An 18,214-nucleotide genomic window follows, 5' to 3' on the forward strand; every position below is an offset into this window, starting at 1 on the left:
CTATACACTTGGCTTTGTCTCAAGAAAACTTACTGTGGATATTTCCTGAGTCCCTGTCCCTTTTTTTGGTAGTCTCAACACCTCTGGCCCTTGATTCCTTTGGGTGTCATTTGTCCTCCATCTCTGAAAAGGCACTATTTCATATAGAATTTGTATACTTAAGCCTTAGGTCATAGAAATTGTTAGGTAAAATCTATGACTCATACTTTAAAAAGAAAGTATGGCTGGCTCTTCACAAGACTGCTAATAATACTCAGTTGTGATAGGGTTAAAAAGACAACATCCATTTCCCCATTATCTTGCTTAAAAAGTGCTTTTTTAAAAGTCCATATGGTGACTTCCTTTTGACCTGCTTTCCCATCCTCGTCTCTTTGTCAGGGCTGTCACTTATAAAGAATCACTTGACTTACAATAACAAGTTCAAAAGAAGACAGAATATAATCAGTTGATCCACGAAGAATTGAAATAAAGAACACCCCCACTGCTCCAGTTATCATTCCCATAGAGATAGTGATATTATTGATGTGATTGCTATGCTAATTTCTATAGAAAAACTTGTATTTTGGAATTTTTTTCAAAGAGGAATTTCAGACACATCAATTGGAAAATGCAGAGTGAATTCCTAAACTTTTTAATATAGACATGGGAATTTTTTTTAACATTGAATAGCTCCGGACAACCTATTCATAAACTTCACTTTTAAAATAATCAGTTGGGAAAAATAGCTATTTTTTTAGTTATTTTAGAAAGTTATTTTACTGCAGTTGTAACAAAGTCTTATCGTACCTATGGGATTATTAATACACCCTCTATAACTGAAGAGCCAGGTTAGCACCAAATAATCCAGAAACAGAGGTTGGGGATTATAAATGATGGGTCCATTAAGGTCCAGTGTTTAGGAAGAGCTAATTAATAAATCCCCTTCCTCTGCAATTCCATAGTCTCCTTGGGAATTGCCACAAACATAACTCCCCCCCCCCTTGGACTTCTATTTTAACTAGATGGATTCTGCTTGTGATGTTTTGCTTTTATGGAGTAAACTGATTTAAAATGTATGCCAGTCATCTTCAGGGAACTCATTTCAGCCAAGATGAAACTAGTCTTACCTGAATCAATGTTCTACGTGTCCCTGTGGCTCGGCATTTTGAATAATCAATCTGTCTCCATCGCTTCTTAATCGTGCTCATCACAGTCTTTATTTGTCAGCCCTTTCGGGCCCTGCCTTTCTTGTTATTAACATGCCCCTACTGTCACATGCAAGCCTTTCTTTAAAACAAGCTGCTCATTGGTGTATTTTGATACTTTTTATTATTACTAAATCTTTCCCCCCATAATTACACCACAATCATTATATAATCCCATAACAAAGAGTCTATTGAGGCACCATGCTTTTGTCAACTATGGGACACAGAATCCATCATTGCATATTCAGCTTCCCCCCTCCCCTCTTGCTTTGTAGAAACACAACCTATTTCACCAGTCACATTTGCACCTTGTTTGCCTGGTTGTATATTATTACTAAATCGTTGCCCTGCGGATAAACCTTGTAAAGTTGCTTTAAAAAAGTTATTTGTTTGATAATTAAGTCCTGAAAACCCTTCGTTTAATGATTATTCGGAACCCATAAGGCAGAGAACCTCCATGACTGTTTTTCTCTAAGTTTAATTACCGTATGCTAATTTCCTTGCCTACTACGTGATTAATTAAAATCATATTTTCATAATCATTTGGCACTAGTATTGTTTTAGAATTATCATGATCCCCTAAACAGTGTATGTAAATAAAGTCGGCTCTAATGGAAAGAATCAAAATGCAACGCTGAAGACCTTTATGTGTTTGTATGCATGCGATTGGCAACATAACTGGCTTATTTACATTAAATACGCCACAAGGTTACAGTGCAGATCAACGTCACTTTATCGCTGATTACTTCTCTTAAACGCCGGAGCTGTGACTGATGCTCCGGTCCCGGTGTCCACCAAGATTTACCCTGGAGTTTTTAAAAGAAACAGACTTGAAATAGTTTCAGGAGCAGGTAAGAACGACGCTTTTTTTTTTTTTTTTTTAAAAAATGATAATCTCTTCGGGCTTGATAAAAAATTATTTAGTAAAAGGCAGGAATGCAAGTAAAGACAGGCGAGGGGGGTGATATATGTCTGAATAACAAGTCTGACAATCAGAATGTGTTCTTAGAGAATAGATAGATTTTAATAAGTGTGTTTACATGAGCTCAAGGTCAAGACCAAGCTGCGCTATGTTAAATGGTTTCTTAGTTGCTAGACAGAGAGAAAAATGGACGATCACAGACCATTCTTTGTAGATTATTATATCAAGGGTTCAGCTTTGGCTCATCAAAGCTAAATGCCGCAAGACCTATCTAGTTGCTGTGAATTATGCCAAGACGACAATGGAGGGCTTTTTTAATGGTACAATGCATTTCACCTACCAGATAGGGGGAGTCCCAAGCTGAAAGATGGGAATGTCTTGTGATGTTGGGTGATCAGTATCAATGAACGGGGTTATTCTGAAAAGAGACAGATTAAAATAAAGCACTCTTGACTCGGGATGTGTTGCAAACAGTTAGGAGGGCTAGCCACAGCGGGCAATTGTGACAGCTCCGCGCTCCACTTTTCCCCCTCAGCACAAGAAATGATCAAGTCAATCATGTGGACATGCTTCATTATTCATTGAACACAATCTTTTACAACGCTTCGTTTACGTGCAGGAGTTTCTTCTACGCGTTGCTTTAAATTGTAAGGTAAGAAAGACAAGGTAACAAGGGGGGTTTTCAGGCTCCGGCGGCTCCGGGGGCGAGGAAAGAGGCTCCAAAGTCAGTTGGACTATTTTCTTTATTTCTTTTTAATCATCGCAACGGGGCCTGCGTTTTGCACCGTGATTAAAAAAATACAGTATAATTAAATATCCATAGCCGTGACGTTTGCAAGCAGGGCTGTCAGGGGAAAAGCAGAAAATAATGAAAGGAGCAGAGAAGCCATTGAATGGCGCTATAGAACTTAGCCTGAAGAAAACCCTCCGGTTTCCCCCCCTCTTTCTCTCTCCTTCCTTTCTTTTAAAAACCGTTACTTAAAATAAAAAAGAGAGAGAGACAAGAGTTTGCCTGGTTTTGGATAACGGGGGTCGGGCAGGAGCCAGTTCGCTCCCTGCAGCCCTGAGAAATCCTGCCGTTAAGTTGCCCAGAAACTTTTTTTTTAAAGGATTGTTGCTGAGTAAACTTTTGCTGAAGTGACTTTAAACGTGTTTGCTCCCCCCCCCCCCACGCCCCCTCCTTGCAGGATCCCGGCTACCCGGAGTGTAATTTGTAACTCCCTCCCTTTTTTTTTTTTTTTTTTTAATCAAAGTTAGCTGATGCATAGCATGTGTCAAACTTGTGAGACTCAAGTGCCTAAGAGACCTGCCATTTGTGCTCTAATCGACCTCTTATGAATAGGAGCCGTGCATAATGCTTTGAGGAACGTTATGACATTCAAGTGTGCACTAAATGTCAGATCGGGTTTAAAACCTTTAGCAAGGTAAAAGAGCATGCCTGAAAACACCGCAGAAGGAGCAGAGAAGCACCTGTCAGCCACAAAATCCAGGGCATTTTTAACGCACAGAAAAAGTAACAGGTTAAAGAGGAAACTTAAATGCCAATTCCCATAGGATAAGAGAAGCTCCTCAGACATGAACCTTTCCGGGAACTGGGTTATGTCAAGGCACCGGGGTTAACATTTTTTTTTGGGGGGGGGGTGGATGGGTGTGAAGATGGTTGAGGGGGGGTGGGGTGGGGAGACTACCCTTAAAAGCGTTGACATGCAGCGATTGCTACAGTCTCTTCGTTTTTAGCACACTGGGGCGGCAACTGATCTTGACTCTCTCTGCTCTTTCCCCGAGAACGATTTCGCAGGGATGAAGTACTGAGGAGAACAGTCGTAGGCGGGGGGGGGGGGGGGGGGGGGCGCATAGGAGATGTTTCAAGATTTTAAATAAAACAATATTCTTGGATGAGTAGGAAAGAATCTAGATTTTGAAGGCGCCCATCTGTTGCAGTTTTGCAAATAATGAATATCTATATAAATATGGATATGAAGAAAAGTTGAAGGAAACCGTGATGCTTGCGACTTAAGAAAAAGGGTGGCTTTTTAAAAAGGGTCTGTAGTTCTCTCAAGGAGATTGGAGGTAGTACAAGTTTAACTGGGTCCATCCGAAAAAGTTAGTTTTCGACTCCTATATTATAATTGCTATAGCCGATGCATAAAATCTACCTCTCTGCAGAATATTAAGTCCAATTTTAGTACGTTTTATAAATTCCTGTATTGTGGGGAGGAGGTAGAGAAACTGGGGGAGGGGGGGAGGGGAAATATAGAAGGAGAAAGGATTCAGCAGCCTATTTACGGGCATGGATGTTATTGTTTAAGGGTTTTTGTTTGCGGATATTGTTATGTCTATAATAGTGTCTAGGCGGAGACGTGATTTGTCAGATCCCTTCATTTTCACTTTAGCAGAAAATGAGCTGGGTAAGGGGAGAGTCCTGGCAATCCGAAGGCGCTGAGGCTGCTCTGTTTGTTATTCCACATGCATGGACAAACAATGAGAATATAAAACACAGATAACAGGCAGTTCTAGGGGAGCTGGTCTTTGAAAAGCCCCTGCAGAAAGCATGGGTGTACTACCCTATGGTGTGCGTTAGCATGTAGTGCACTTTCAGAGCTGTGCATCCCCCCCCCCGTGCAGTTTAAAATAAATCCAACAGGGGCCGTGTTTGCTGAGCTGATTTGACCGGTTGCTACAGATAGCAGCGGCGAGCCTCCCTGCTTATGTGGAAAAAGACTATTTTAAGTGTCATAATTAAGTTTAGAAGCCTTGTTTGGGCTCATTCACTGCTCGAAATGGGGGAGGACTGGCAGCTTTGAGGTCCTTTCTGCAGGGGATTGGCCCAACGCCTGTGCACGTTCAGTTGGAGAAGAATGTTTTCTTTTCTAGTTTAATATTAGCAACTATATTTTGTTACTTGTTTAAACCGGATTTGATTATTCCCGTGGAGATTCCCCCCGCCCCGTCTATCACTCAAATCTTTGTTCATTGTTCACTGACTGTGGCAGGCTGCTTAAGTGTACAGAGACCGAGGGGGAGGCCCCCTGGCTGGTTTGATGTTGAAATAGTAAACCGGAATGAGGAGGGTGCTGGAAAAGTGGACATTGCAGCTTTAATTAACTTCAAGATGCTTCAACGAGGACCAGAGCGTAGTAATGACGTTGCCTCATAAATCTGTCCAGTGCAGTGTGTTGCATTGAACTATTACAGTATCACCGTCATATTGAATATTCACTACCTATCCAGAGCGGATTTGCATAATTGGACCTTTTTCTTTTTTTATGCAACTTGTTTGCAAAAACCAAACCAAACCAAACACGCAAGTGAAAACCGCGGCGATCTGCGTGATTATAAAGGGTTCAAATCTATTCGAAAAGTAAGTGACCTGCATAAGTACATCAATAGGTTAAGTGCAAATAAGATGAGAAGTGCTTCTGAAAGCTGTACATTCCCTGTGTGGTCTCTTGGGTTGTTTCTCAATCGCAGGATTTTTTGTAGCCTGAGGGATTTTAGGTTGTCTGTCGACTTTCATAACTTTCCCCCTCACACTTCTTACACAAGGTGAGGCTTTTGTACAGTGTCTTTGTACCTGTAGTGACTGGGGGTGAGAGGGGGAAGAGATTGACAATTTGTGATTCTGGGCATCTGGGGTGTATAGTTACAACTACTGTGGAAGCTAAATATGTACTGCTTTTCATGTTTCTGATCATTGGACAGTTCATCACTAAATTCCTCCGATTACTCAAAGATATGTGTGTGTGTGTACACACTTTTTAAAAAACCAGTTAATTAAGCTGTTCGTCTCTAAATTACAGAGTAGCTAGAGCTAGTGTCTTAATACAGTTCAATCCCCCACTCTTCCATATAGTTCACTAAAGTGAAAATTACTCGCATAATTAGAAATGCCAGAAAACTTAAAGTACATTTATGAATTGTAAGTGGCCATCTCTCCTAGGTGGCTGGTTTAACATGCTCTCCAGTTTTGAGGACAAGGATTTAAGAGTACTTCTTTAAAAATGTGATCCTTATTTTGGAAATCCTATTAGGATGGAGTTTTAGAATCAGGACATTTAAAAGCTTTACCTCCTAAAAGAGGAGTAGTGACTCAGTCAGTATAGCGTAGTAGAAGTGCTAAGCCTGTCTGTAGTCCAAGTCTTACAGCATTTCTCTTTCCTTCTTGCTGAAGGCTGTTTTAGTTATGATGTCATTCTGATAGTGGAGAGCAAATGTCTCCTGATTCTACCATTAAACGCCTGGCTGACTTGCCTGATAATGATAGCATTGACGTCCTGCTCCTTGACAAATGCAAGCCCTTATGAGCCCTGTGAATTAACTTTTTCCCCAAAGATGAGAGCTAGCTTGCTTTAGGACTCATGAATGTAGCAGCACTTCTTTGACAGATACTTTGAACCCTCTCCATTTCTGCAACAAAAATACTCCCTAAATAATATTTCCATTAGAATACAGTTTGGGCCTGATTTTCAGAAATGCTGAACCTGGAGTTCCTATTGACTTCACACAGAGTTGTGGGAGCTCAGCATCTCTGAAAATTAGGCAACTATGTTCATTAGACAGCTGATCTTTTTTCTTAACTTTGACAATTTGAGGGCTTTCTGATTTGTAGTCATAACAAGAACAGCTTGAGATGCATATCTTCTTATTATATTATCTATTTTCCTTTTTCTGTTGCACTTGTTTTTTTATTCACATTACAATGGACATACTGTTTGTTGTATTTTACTCTTTCAAAATCATAAATTAAATGCTTAGAGTTCAAAAAACTTTATAAACAGAAAACACTTCCGATTTGGTACAACCACTGAAATTAGTTTGTAGGGGAATATATCCAGTAATATTTCAGATGTTCAGTCATAGGAATCTTATTCCGGTTGATTTTTCCTTAAGCAGGAGACACTTACTGATGTCTGCTGTTTCTTCAGACCCGTAGATGTGACGTTATGTTTATATTGCTGCAAGTGAATGGGATTTTATGTTGATTTATTTTAAAAAATTGCAAAGTATTTTTAAAGTTTCTTTTCATGTACTGTTCAAATGATGTGAAATTAACACCTGTACTTCTGGAAAAGCTTAGCCCCCATATTACATTTGCAGCAAATTTGTCAAAATATTTCTATTCTAAAGCAATGTTTTGCAAAACAGCTCCTGAAGATACAAATTATTATTACAGAAATGCTGTATTAAAATGATTTTAGTAAATTAGTGGTGACTTTGTCCACTGCACTGAAGAAAAAGGTATTGTTCTACAGTCTTTCCTAACTTCTGAAAATACTTGAGATCTCTGATGTTCAGCAAGTTGTCCAGCATTGTCTTCACTGAAGACTTATATAATGAAGAGGCTGATTGTTGTATTTTTGTCCATGCTAGAGGCCAATAACCCAACCCATTCATGATCTGAGAGGAAAGTGAGTAATCTGGAAGTTGCAGCATCAGTACCACTATTTAGCTTGCAGCAGTAAAGGCAGTGCTGAGATCAGAAATTGTGAACTTCAGTACAGAAAGCTGAAACATTAGGTTATTTACCCACCATGGGAGCCTTAGATATCCAAGGAAATTTACAAGAGAACAGACCTATAAAATGCACTAGCCCATTGAAATGGGCTATTCTTATTCCCTATAGTAGCACAAGTTTTCCTAAAGTGTAAGAAAATCAATATAGGTCATTTTTCCAAATGTTTACTTTTGCTTTAAGTTGTCTGTGAATTGCACAGGTGTCTTCAGAGTGCTTTGAATAAAAAGGCATTTGCATGGATTTATATGAACTTTATCAAAAACATCAAAAAGAAAAGAGTAAATAGATTTATTTTTCAAGTCTGAATGAGGGCAATTATAGTTCTTTAGCATCTACTGATTTAGCATGTTTTGGGAAAGCATAAGAACATTTAACTCTGTTTCTAAATTTCTCTCAGACTTCTGAAAAGTTGTATCTAGTCTCTTCATAATGCTAAAAACAGTATGGTATTTGGAATGTCTTTTATATTTCTCCATTCAAACTTTGCATCTTCTGTCTCATCCTTCACCTCATCTTTGTGGGGGCATTATGTCCTATATTTCATAAGTGTAAGTATTGTGGATTAAGGAGAGAAGAAAAATATAATATGTATTTCCCCTTTCATATAAATATGAATAAACTTCTTGAAAAGAAAAGATGAAAATCCAAATGATTTCTAACAAAGATTTTCTGGGCACAGATGTAAAAAGGAAAAAGTATGAAATACTGTGAAAGAAAATATACTTATGTAAAAGTAAAATAATTTTGAAACATTTAAGGGATGATCTTAGGGAATATTATAAAAATGTGTATTTCTAGTTTAAGGTTAGGTGACTGAATGGTGCAGGGAACTGATAATAGAATACAGAACTTTTCACGACTCAGTCACTAGTCAGAGTCTGACTTTGGTCAGAAATGACTAAAAACAATTATGATCTGATGGATTTTTGGTGACCAAACTGAAATGAATTGGTGGTGTCAGTCCATTTCTTAGCGGATCACAAAAACCACAGCGACTTTGTCACTCTTATTGGCAGGTTCAGCAGTGAAGCTAAACAGTGAATGAACCTGAAGATTTGAAGTACCTTTTCACTCCTAGCAGTGATCCAAATCAGAGATGAAGCACATCGATAGGGCAACGAGGGGAAATTTGCATTGCCTCTGCCCAGCTGTACTAGTTCTGTGAATAAACAGAGAAATCCTAGAAGGGAGAACCTCCCATACTCTGAATCTGGCATTTTTCACATGTATTAAAATTCACTTAAAATTTCATGTGCATATTGTGAACTTGCTAGCTAACCAGATGCATGAAAAAGAATTATGGTAGACTAATTGTAATTAGCCTAGTAATCTGTGCTTTTCATATCTGTGGGATGGGGCCTTGAAATCATTTTAAATTCATTGAATTTTTTATAGGTCTTAATCTAAATATACTATGTGAGATTGTTTGTTTTTAAAGAGCCCGGGTTCATTCGGCCAAGTTGAACTATATTAAAGACAAACAGTTTTGTCATAATACCACTATGATTTAAACACAAATCAAGAAAACAGAGTTAAAAGAGCCACAGCAGCATCGGTATCTGGCCCCCTTTGCAGTGTGCATTGCAGCATTTGTCCTGTGTCAGAGTCTCATAACAAAAGGCAGAATAAAATGATTCTTCATAAATAGATTGTCATATTGTTAAAAAAGGTCAACATTACCTGTTGTGGCAGGACTTTTTGATACAGGAATGTATAGGCTGCAGTGCCTAATAATAAGTCTGATAATGGTTCTTAGCACTTGCATGGTGTGTTTTACGTCTCGTTAACAATGAACAAGCTCAAATTTGCAAAAGTGGTCTCTAATTTCTGGCACTTCAATTTAAGATGCCCAACTTCAGACACTTGGGATTTTCAGAAGAACTGAGCATCACAGATGCAACTGGAATCAATGAGAGTTGCAGATGCTCATCACCTCTGAAAATCAGTCACTAGGTGCCAAAAATTGGATACCTAAAACAGGAGACACCCCAACTTAGAGGCTATTTTAGAAAATTTGGCCCTACCTCATTGATCGTATTAGCTGATTTTACAGATGGAAAAACTACAGCAGGGAAGTTACATTACTTTACCAAGGCCACGGAATGAGGCAGTAGCTGAAGAGTGATTAGTGCTCAGGAGTTCTGACTTCCAGTCTGGTGTCATTGCTCTACCCTACATTGTCTAGGTGCAATGGGTAAAACTGACATCAATGGGAGTACTGCCATTGACTTCACTGGGATCAGGACTTCACCCAATACTCATGGGCTCAGAGTGCCAGGATTCTCTTTTCCTTCATAAGTTTGTGTCAGCCTTAATATAGTTATAGTCACTTCATTACATTTTTTCACTCTGGTAATGCCCTATGTCCCATAGAACCCTTCCCCCTATTTGGTGTCCTGGAGATGTTCCATTCTAGTCCTTCTGTTTGAGGAGGACTGGAGCCCCACTGAGCTCATCAATACTGCTCCTCGGTCAGCTGGAGAGGTTGCTATTGAGTAACATCCCTGCCCACATGGCCCAGGGCTGTATGTATCTTGCCTCTCCAGCAGTCCTGGCCTCTGCTGGTCTGGGGAGTGAGAGACTGAAAATCAGACCTGAGCAAACTGTGCTAAGTTAGGGGCAGACTTACATTTATTTTTCTAAATGATAGTATAATTTGTATGAACATTATTTTATTTCATTGCTGTAAAGTGGTCTCCATAGATTTGCACTGACATTGTTACCTTCTGCCTTGTCGCTGTAATATCATTTATCACAGATGGTAGAAATAGGAGTATTTATATGTCCGGTTAATCTAAAGTTTAGGAAACTGGGAGTAAATAGGAAACTGAGGCAGAACTGCTTCATGCAAAGGGTAATAAGCATATGGAATAAGTTACAGGAAAGACAATAGAATTGATAAGTATAAATGAATTCAAGAGAAATCTAGGTTTGCTGCTGGAAAGAAATTGTGCGAGCTATGGTGAAAACAAGCAAGGTGGTGCAGATTAAATCTTGTATCGAAAGAGGTGGCATGTTGGGCTGGGTGGCCTTTTTCTTTTCCTAAAATTTCTTAGTCGATAGATCTGCATGAACGTACAATAGTGAAGTTTTATTTTCAGGTACAGCGGTAACAGTGTTTCCATATACTTGCATTGTCATTTCATGAAAGCTCTGTTATGGTATGAAGATGTAAGGCAGCGTGAAACTTGGGGCTTGTCTATACCAAGAGTTTTTGTACCACGGCTTTCCTGATATAGGAGTGACAATGGAAATCCCTACTGTAGATCAAGTGTACTGGTTAAGAAGTGACTTATACTGTGTAGGTTAGAGCTGCATTAGTACAAATCACTCTCTACACTGATGCCAGGGCATCTACACAAAGGATTTACACTGATGTACCTACATCACTCTACCTACACTGACAAATAAACCCCTGTGTAGACAAGCCCTCTGTGGTTTTCTTCACAAAGGTCTATGTGAATATTTTCATTGGTTTCAACCTCTGTGGCTTCTCCTCAGTTTGTTTGAATACTGGGTTTGCTCAAACCCTGCATTTTAAAGCTAAACTAATCTTGAAACTGCTGCTTCACTTGGTTTTGCATCAAGACCATGTTTAACTGAATATTTCACACAGTGTTGATGCAAAACTATTATTTGGTCTATGTTTGCTGAGAAAATGCATAAAGGTTAGCAAAAAATGTGAATCAGTCTGGGATGAATTTCAAGGGCCTGATTTTCTCCCACAGAATGAGAAGGGGAAAACTGTCTCTGATTTCAATGGGAGCAGGTTTGGGCCACCAGGTATAACAAAACCCCCAAAGTAGGTGAGTCTGGTGTAGTTTCTACTTTCACTATGAACCCTTTGCACAACTCCACTAAGCTGTCTCTTTTAATGTCAAGAGCAGATCTTCTCAGACAAGTATGCGAGATCATGCTCAAAGCAAACTTTTCCATTTTCATTGCTTCAAATCTCAGCCCCTTAGAGTTTGAAAAGGCAGAGCTTATAGACTCCCCTACACTGGAATTTATAATTCAAGTGGCTATATTTCACCCTTTAATTAATGTGCTCTACTATGTAAGGGATCTGTTCTTCATTGATTCATTGGGAATATGCTGTAGGAATGTGATTCTTCTTATTGTTAATGGAATCAGTGGGAAAGAGACCCTATAATTTTGCTCCCCTCCTATTAATACCATAACAGGGATAATTGCTAGTAGAATACTTTGTTCTCAACATTACTGTTATTCTTTAAAACTCTTTAACATATTTCAGGTCTTTTCAAAATATTCTTTCTTTTTAAAGAAAAAGATCATAAGAATATATGTTTTATTCAAATGCAAAAGGTACATGCATGTGTATACTGTATATACAATATCTATGTATATTGATCATGCTTTTAGGCAAATGAGCAATAAGGAAAATAACATTTCCAGATTGGGCCTTCATATGATTTTTAAATTTTTTTTATTTCCAGTAGTGTCCTTAGTGTGCAAGTTGCTTTCCAGTCATAAGAGAGAGCATGGTTCCTGCCTCATAAGAATTCACATATAAAACATGAAATAACAGTCCCAGAGATGGAAGGTGCAATATACAAATGAAACAAAAGCCACATGTTGAAGGGCCACAGTGGTAATATAAATAATTTGTAACCCAGTGTCGATTTTTGTGGCTGTCACATCATTGTGATATTATGTGTTTGAGCTAAGCTGATCTACAGTCCAGTCCTGCATCCCTTGTACATCCCAAAAGCTCAGGGATTGGGTGTGCAAAGAATACAGGATTAGTCTCTTAAACTTATAACTCCTTGGGAATAGGAGTGGTTTCTTTTTGTACAGCAGTGAGCACACAGATGGCATTCAGGAACTGGTAATAGAGAAATCCTACATGAAGATGTTTAATATAGCTGGGAGTTCCAAGGAAGACTGTTAGGTTAAAACTCCCATTCCTGTGTAGAAGCTCTTGGGAGAGGGCACAGATAAAGAGAACTATATGAAACTCCCCTCTGAGTTTCCTAACAAGTAGTCTCTCAAGGCGGAAGGGTTTGTTGAGCTGTGGAGTTGGGATAAGTTGAGAATCCATGGGGAGGGGACTCAGGACATTGATAGCTCCTTGCTCCTGTCTACTTGTGGCCCCACTTCTCACCCTTATCTTTCCTGGCAGCCCTGGCAGATACCTTGCTGCATCAGTTGGATCCCCTTCTGGGATGCTGTTAACAGCTATGGAGGAGACCCAGGGGAAAAAATAGAGCTCCGAGTTCTGGTAGTAACTCCCTGCTAGAGTACTACACAGAAACTTGGGAGGATGTGTGTGGGAGGAGGTGTGCCATGGAGCATGGGCAGGCACTCTTTGAGTCTCCAGCACAGGATCATTCCTGGAATCCCAGAGAAAGAGGAATGGTACTACAGAAGCCCCGTTCCTCCATTGGCAAGCTGGTAAGATCTGCCCATTTGGGGGAATGCTTTGGACCCATATTTATCAAAAGCAGTTTTCATTAGCTGTGTTATTACTGTGTGAGTTATTAAATCTGAATATTTAAAATCATATACTTAACCATTTTGTTATTTCCTTTTTTGTGTTTTACTTCTTGGAAACATGAAGTCAGTTTCACTGCTTACTCTTTTTGTTTGTCAACAGTTTCTGTTTGTGGCTGCCATGCACGTGTGCAAAGCTTGGCTAGACAATGTTTACAACAAAAAATTGTTTTCAGTAGAATTAAAAAAGAATCATGGAAATCTCTCTCTATTGGTCTTTGATTTCTATATAATGTTAATTTTTTCAAAATCGAAATTAACCTGACAATTTCTCTCTCCATTTTTTTTTTAAATTTAATAATTTATTTCTTATATATCTGTAGGAGAAAAAAGGATCCTGATCCAAAGTCCATGGAAATCAGTGAGAGTCTTTCCTTTGACTTCCGTAGGTTTTGGATCATATCCTTAACCTGTATTTAAAAATATCTGTTAAAATTAGGTAAAGTAGAGTAAATTTAGATTTGGGTAAGTTGTTCTCTTACACAGTAATTCAATGGGTGTCATCTCTTTGCAGGAAAAAAAACTTAAAGTAGATAGATCTGTGTCTACAAATGATATGCATTCATAATTCTCACTGGAGCCAACGGGAATTTTGTGTGTGCAGAGTTTACAAAATCAGGTCCTTTGTAAGTTCACCATAGTACAATGTCAGCTACTATTCATATGAAATCTATTAAATACTTAAAAAATTAATCTGACTGAAAATGCTGGTCAAGATGTGTGTTCGGCTGAGATTTTGAGATTATGTTGGTTTATAATATGTCAGGTAGCAAATGGCCGTTCAGGGGCAGTTTAAACCTATAAGTATAAACCTTGTGGCTGTATTCAGCCCAAGTTGGCTTCCGGGCCTGCAGAGCCCTAGGAAGTACTACACACCTCCAAAGATCTGTAGGTGTATAAAGCAGGTTTTGGCTGGATGTGAACACACAAACTTTCCCTCTGCCCCTTCCCTGGAGCATTCCTATATAATGTAAATAGAAGAATGAGGATCATGTTAATTGTTGAGATCTATGTACACCAGTAGCTGCACAGTAAAGTGTGTAAAGGGGATGGATACGCTGCCTCATTTGGAAAAACAAGCTTTGCTCAGTGTTTATGTAAATGCGGAGAGAAATGCGACCATTTCAGAAAAGAAAGTTCTCTGTACTCGTGAATCATAACTACTTCTGCAGGGCCCAGTCCTGCAAACATCCACTACCTGCTTCAGTGCTTGTTGCCATGAGTAGTCCCAATGAAGTCAACTCATTGAAGACCCTATTAAGTATTTACATGATCAGGTCCATAGTTGTCTTATGATTTGGTCTCCTTTGCTTAGATTTGAACTTAGTCAGAGTCGGTGTGCTTCATGACAAGATTAAAGTCACAATTCCATAAGGAAAAAGCTATTGTTTTATCAATAAGGTATCCCAGACCCTTTTAAACATCAACTCTCAAATGGTTATTTCAGATTTATAATGTTAGCACTTTTTTGACATTTTATATCGCTTGAATATGGCTATTGCAGTTGATTCACGCTTAATTGAAACATCACTTACATTTAGTGAAATAATTTTTTCTAAGACAGGTTCTATGAATTACCATGGAACACATTTATAAGACATTGGGAAAAATATGATAAATTATATCCATGTTGAAAGAAATACAGATAAGCAGATTTGGGAGCCATTTATGGATATATATGCTATGACATATGATATTGTCAGTTCTATTCTATGATTTCTACAACCATCTAAAGCAAATTGGAGCCTCTAGCCCAGGTATAATATTCTCATACTGTATACCAATGTCCAGGGTACCTCTTTCAATTTAGATTATATGTGCACATTAAAGGACCTCCTTTTTAGTCAAAGAGCCTATTTTTGGAGGGGCTGGGGGCTCTGGACTTTGTGAGAGGTGATTTTTTGTTGTAGGTTTGTCCTATCTGGAGAAGAATTTCATATATTTAAGTCAAACCAAATGTTACTGTTTATTATGGAAATGCTACATTTCAGAAGTGTAGCATCCTTCTAGTGTATCTAGAAAGGTAGCTTTCTTGATGTTGGTCTTTGAAAAGAATTTACTAATCTATCCTTTAGATGGCATCTTCTGTTATGTTAAAATAATATCTTTTCACTAAGTTTTGTGTGCTATTTATGCTTTAATTGTTTTATTGGAAAAAAAGCCTTTGGAAAAAAATCTTGGGCCAACAATGATGATATATTTATTGATATATATTTATGGCATCAGATCTCCCAGTTAGAAGAGACTTAAACACACTTTTGTTTTCTTTAGTCCTTTTTCCCCTCCATTCCCTCTAGTGGATGAAGCTAAATGTAATAGAACAAGCCAGAGGGATGCTGAAAGGAGAAGCACAGGCTCTCAGAGCAAGAGTTGAATTAACAGCACTATAGTTCGTCACCTCCATGGCTGCTACTATGCAGCCATGTGGAAGGGCTGTGCTACCACAGAATGGAGGCTAGCAGTAAGTAAAGGTGAATGAGTAGTCTGGTGTTTATAGGATCTGCGGGGCTGCATGAGAGAGTTCTGCATGGATCTCAAGACGCCTTCTCTGCAGCCCTGTAAACCTTTCTCATAGTCTCATAGACTTTAAGGCCAGAAGGGACCATCATGATCATCCCTCATTTAAGGGGAGCATATCAAAGCACTCTTTGACTCCTTCTCCTTTGGGTTTTTCTGTGGCCCTTTATATTTCAAATATTATTGTTCAAATAAAATGGAAGTAACTTAGGCTAGTCAAATCAAAGGCTCTAAAGCAACGTTACCTTATTCTGGATACTGGATATAACTCAGCTGCCTAGTTACAGTATGTAGAATTTACTTTCATTTAGGGTTTGTCCCCTGTGGAGATCATTATTTAGTGGTAGGGTAGCTTTTGTGTGTTGAGAAGGGATCATTTATTTCTATAGAAATAAGAGGACTTAACAGCAGTGCCCAATCAATATGCAAAATCCTACTAAGATAATTTGTACTTAAATGTGAACAGTATTAATTCTAAACAATCTTCAACCCTTATTTAGTCTAATAATTGTTGGACATCTAGGTGAAGAAGGCACATCTAGCTTATTATCAACGATATTGCCAACACTTAAACCTTTCCATTAGGTGACTCTGTTACCTAGTATTCTATTAGGGCCTGATTCTGCACCTATTATCAGTAGTAAATAGTACTAAAACAACAATTGAATGCAATGAGAACAGGATCCAGGCCGTAATGAAAGGAGGTATAGATGGAGATTGGCTAGTGAGTAGAGGATATATAACTAGTATTAAGTATAGTTGCACCGTAGTATTTTATATGAGGTGTTTGTATATTTTTGAATAGCTATATAGTATGTTATAATGTGTGTGGTGTGTGTGTGTGGTGTGTGTGTGTGTATGTGTGTATGAATGGAATAGTTGCACTTTGAAAATGTGAATAAGAAATTAATTTAAAATAATTTTTTGGTGGGCTTGTTTTACAGTTTCCTTTTAAATTTTTTTTGAATTGTGCTTTCCTTTTTTATTTATATTAGGTACAGGAAGACTGTATAATAACCAAACTTTTAAAATTTTCTTGTTCGGTAGCTTAGGAATTTTATTGTGTTTGTGAGGGGAACACAAGTTCATTAAATTATGAATAGTTTATGGTTGTTTACTCTTCGTTGCATGAGTAGAGTTCAGTATTTTATAAACATGAGACTCACATTCATGAAAAGAATTTCAGTTATTTAAGTCATTCAGTGAAGAAGCATAATATTAAACCACGATAACTCCACCTGGTTTTTTGGTTGGTCTTGTACTGAGCATTTCTTTGTTAGTACCTAGGTGATGAATCCTATTCTTTCAAAGATCTGTGCTCTCAGCATCCAATTCAGCAGTCCATCGTTTATCAGCACATTTAGGCATGAAGTCGATGGGAATTAAGCATGTGCCTTGTTTTTCTGAATAATGATGGAGTTAAGCATGTGCTTAAATTTGTTGCTGAATTGGGCCCTTAGATTAGAAACCAGGAAAGGCACGCCTCAAACAGTACAGATACCCAGGATTCCATCATTTGAGAAGCTGTGATACATATTGGGGGAGCTGGTTGAGGGACAGACTTTCTCTCTGTGGCCTCTGTTGCACTGGTCAGTAGCCCAGATTGTATTAAAAAGCCCAATATATTTGTATAATTGTTTTTTAAATTCACTGGAATTTTAGTTTTTTAATTATTTTTTGTAAGTTTAAAGGAAAATTTCACTTGTAATTTTACATTTCAGAATCATCCTGATTTGTATTAGAAACAAGGGAGCTGACTTTTTTAAAAAAATCAACATTTTAGTTTACATAAGTTTAAACTTTTTCCATGGACTCTTCCCTTGTTTTGTGATGGAACAAAAAGGTCATCTCCTTCCTTGACACCTGGACTCCTCTGGACACAATCCACAATCTCCGTCCTCTACTAGGACTCATTCAGACATCAGTAAACATCTCCCTTCCAGAAAGCCAGAACCAGTCAGATAGCCCTCAGTCTCCCCTGAGTCCAGGATAACAAGCCAGGGTCACTCAAGTGGTTCCTAGAAGGAAGAGGAGGAAACCATGCTTGTCTGGTATCCAATCTGGATCTTTGCCATGATCAGAAGGGGAAAGTGAGGAGGGAAGGGGGCTCATAAGGAAGGTAAGGCTGCTTGATTCAAGGGGGGGAGTAGTGAGGTTGGTGATAAACCACGTAAAAGGACAAACCTGGAACTTGGCCAGGATTTATGGATCAAGCCAACTGATATCTGGCCCAGGTCCTTGGGCCAGAACCCCACCAGAGCAGAGCTGCAGGACGTGCTCAATGAGGTGGATGTGGACGGGAACGGCACCATCAACTTCCCAGAAGCTAGGATCCAAGAGAAGCTGGAGGAGTGACGTTTACTAGTGCTACAGTGATGGTTTGGTGGAGGAGGGTAGCTGTGGAAATTACAGGGTGTAGCCAGAGTGTCCAGATAATGGGGGAAAGGGGATGAGAAAAACACATTTCCCATATAACAGAAAATGGCAGCCTCCATTCATTAAGTTCAGTGGAGTCAACAGTCATAAAATAGCTCTCACTTCTGCAGGTTGTTTGGAATTAAT

The 18,214-nt window shown here is 38.7% G+C and overlaps 1 protein-coding gene across 6 annotated transcripts in view; it reads left to right on the forward strand.

Annotated features, from left to right (window-relative positions):
• Nucleotides 1-1,763: 1,763 nt before the first annotated feature.
• ZNF536 (zinc finger protein 536) overlaps nt 1,764-18,214 on the forward strand; it is a 415,977-nt gene continuing 399,526 nt past the window's right edge. For 2 of the 6 annotated variants that reach the window (XM_043494951.1, XM_043494955.1), the window contains exon 1: nt 4,443-5,467. The gene's annotated coding sequence lies outside the window, so the exon portion shown is untranslated. Of the gene's footprint in view, nt 2,036-2,469; nt 2,759-4,442; nt 5,468-18,214 lie in introns of those variants that run through there. The other 4 variants (XM_043494950.1, XM_043494953.1, XM_043494954.1 and 1 more) reach the window with 4 other exon arrangements.

The sequence above is a fragment of the Dermochelys coriacea genome, chromosome 12 (assembly GCF_009764565.3).
Source record: "Dermochelys coriacea isolate rDerCor1 chromosome 12, rDerCor1.pri.v4, whole genome shotgun sequence".
NCBI classification, from domain to species: Eukaryota; Metazoa; Chordata; order Testudines; family Dermochelyidae; genus Dermochelys; species Dermochelys coriacea.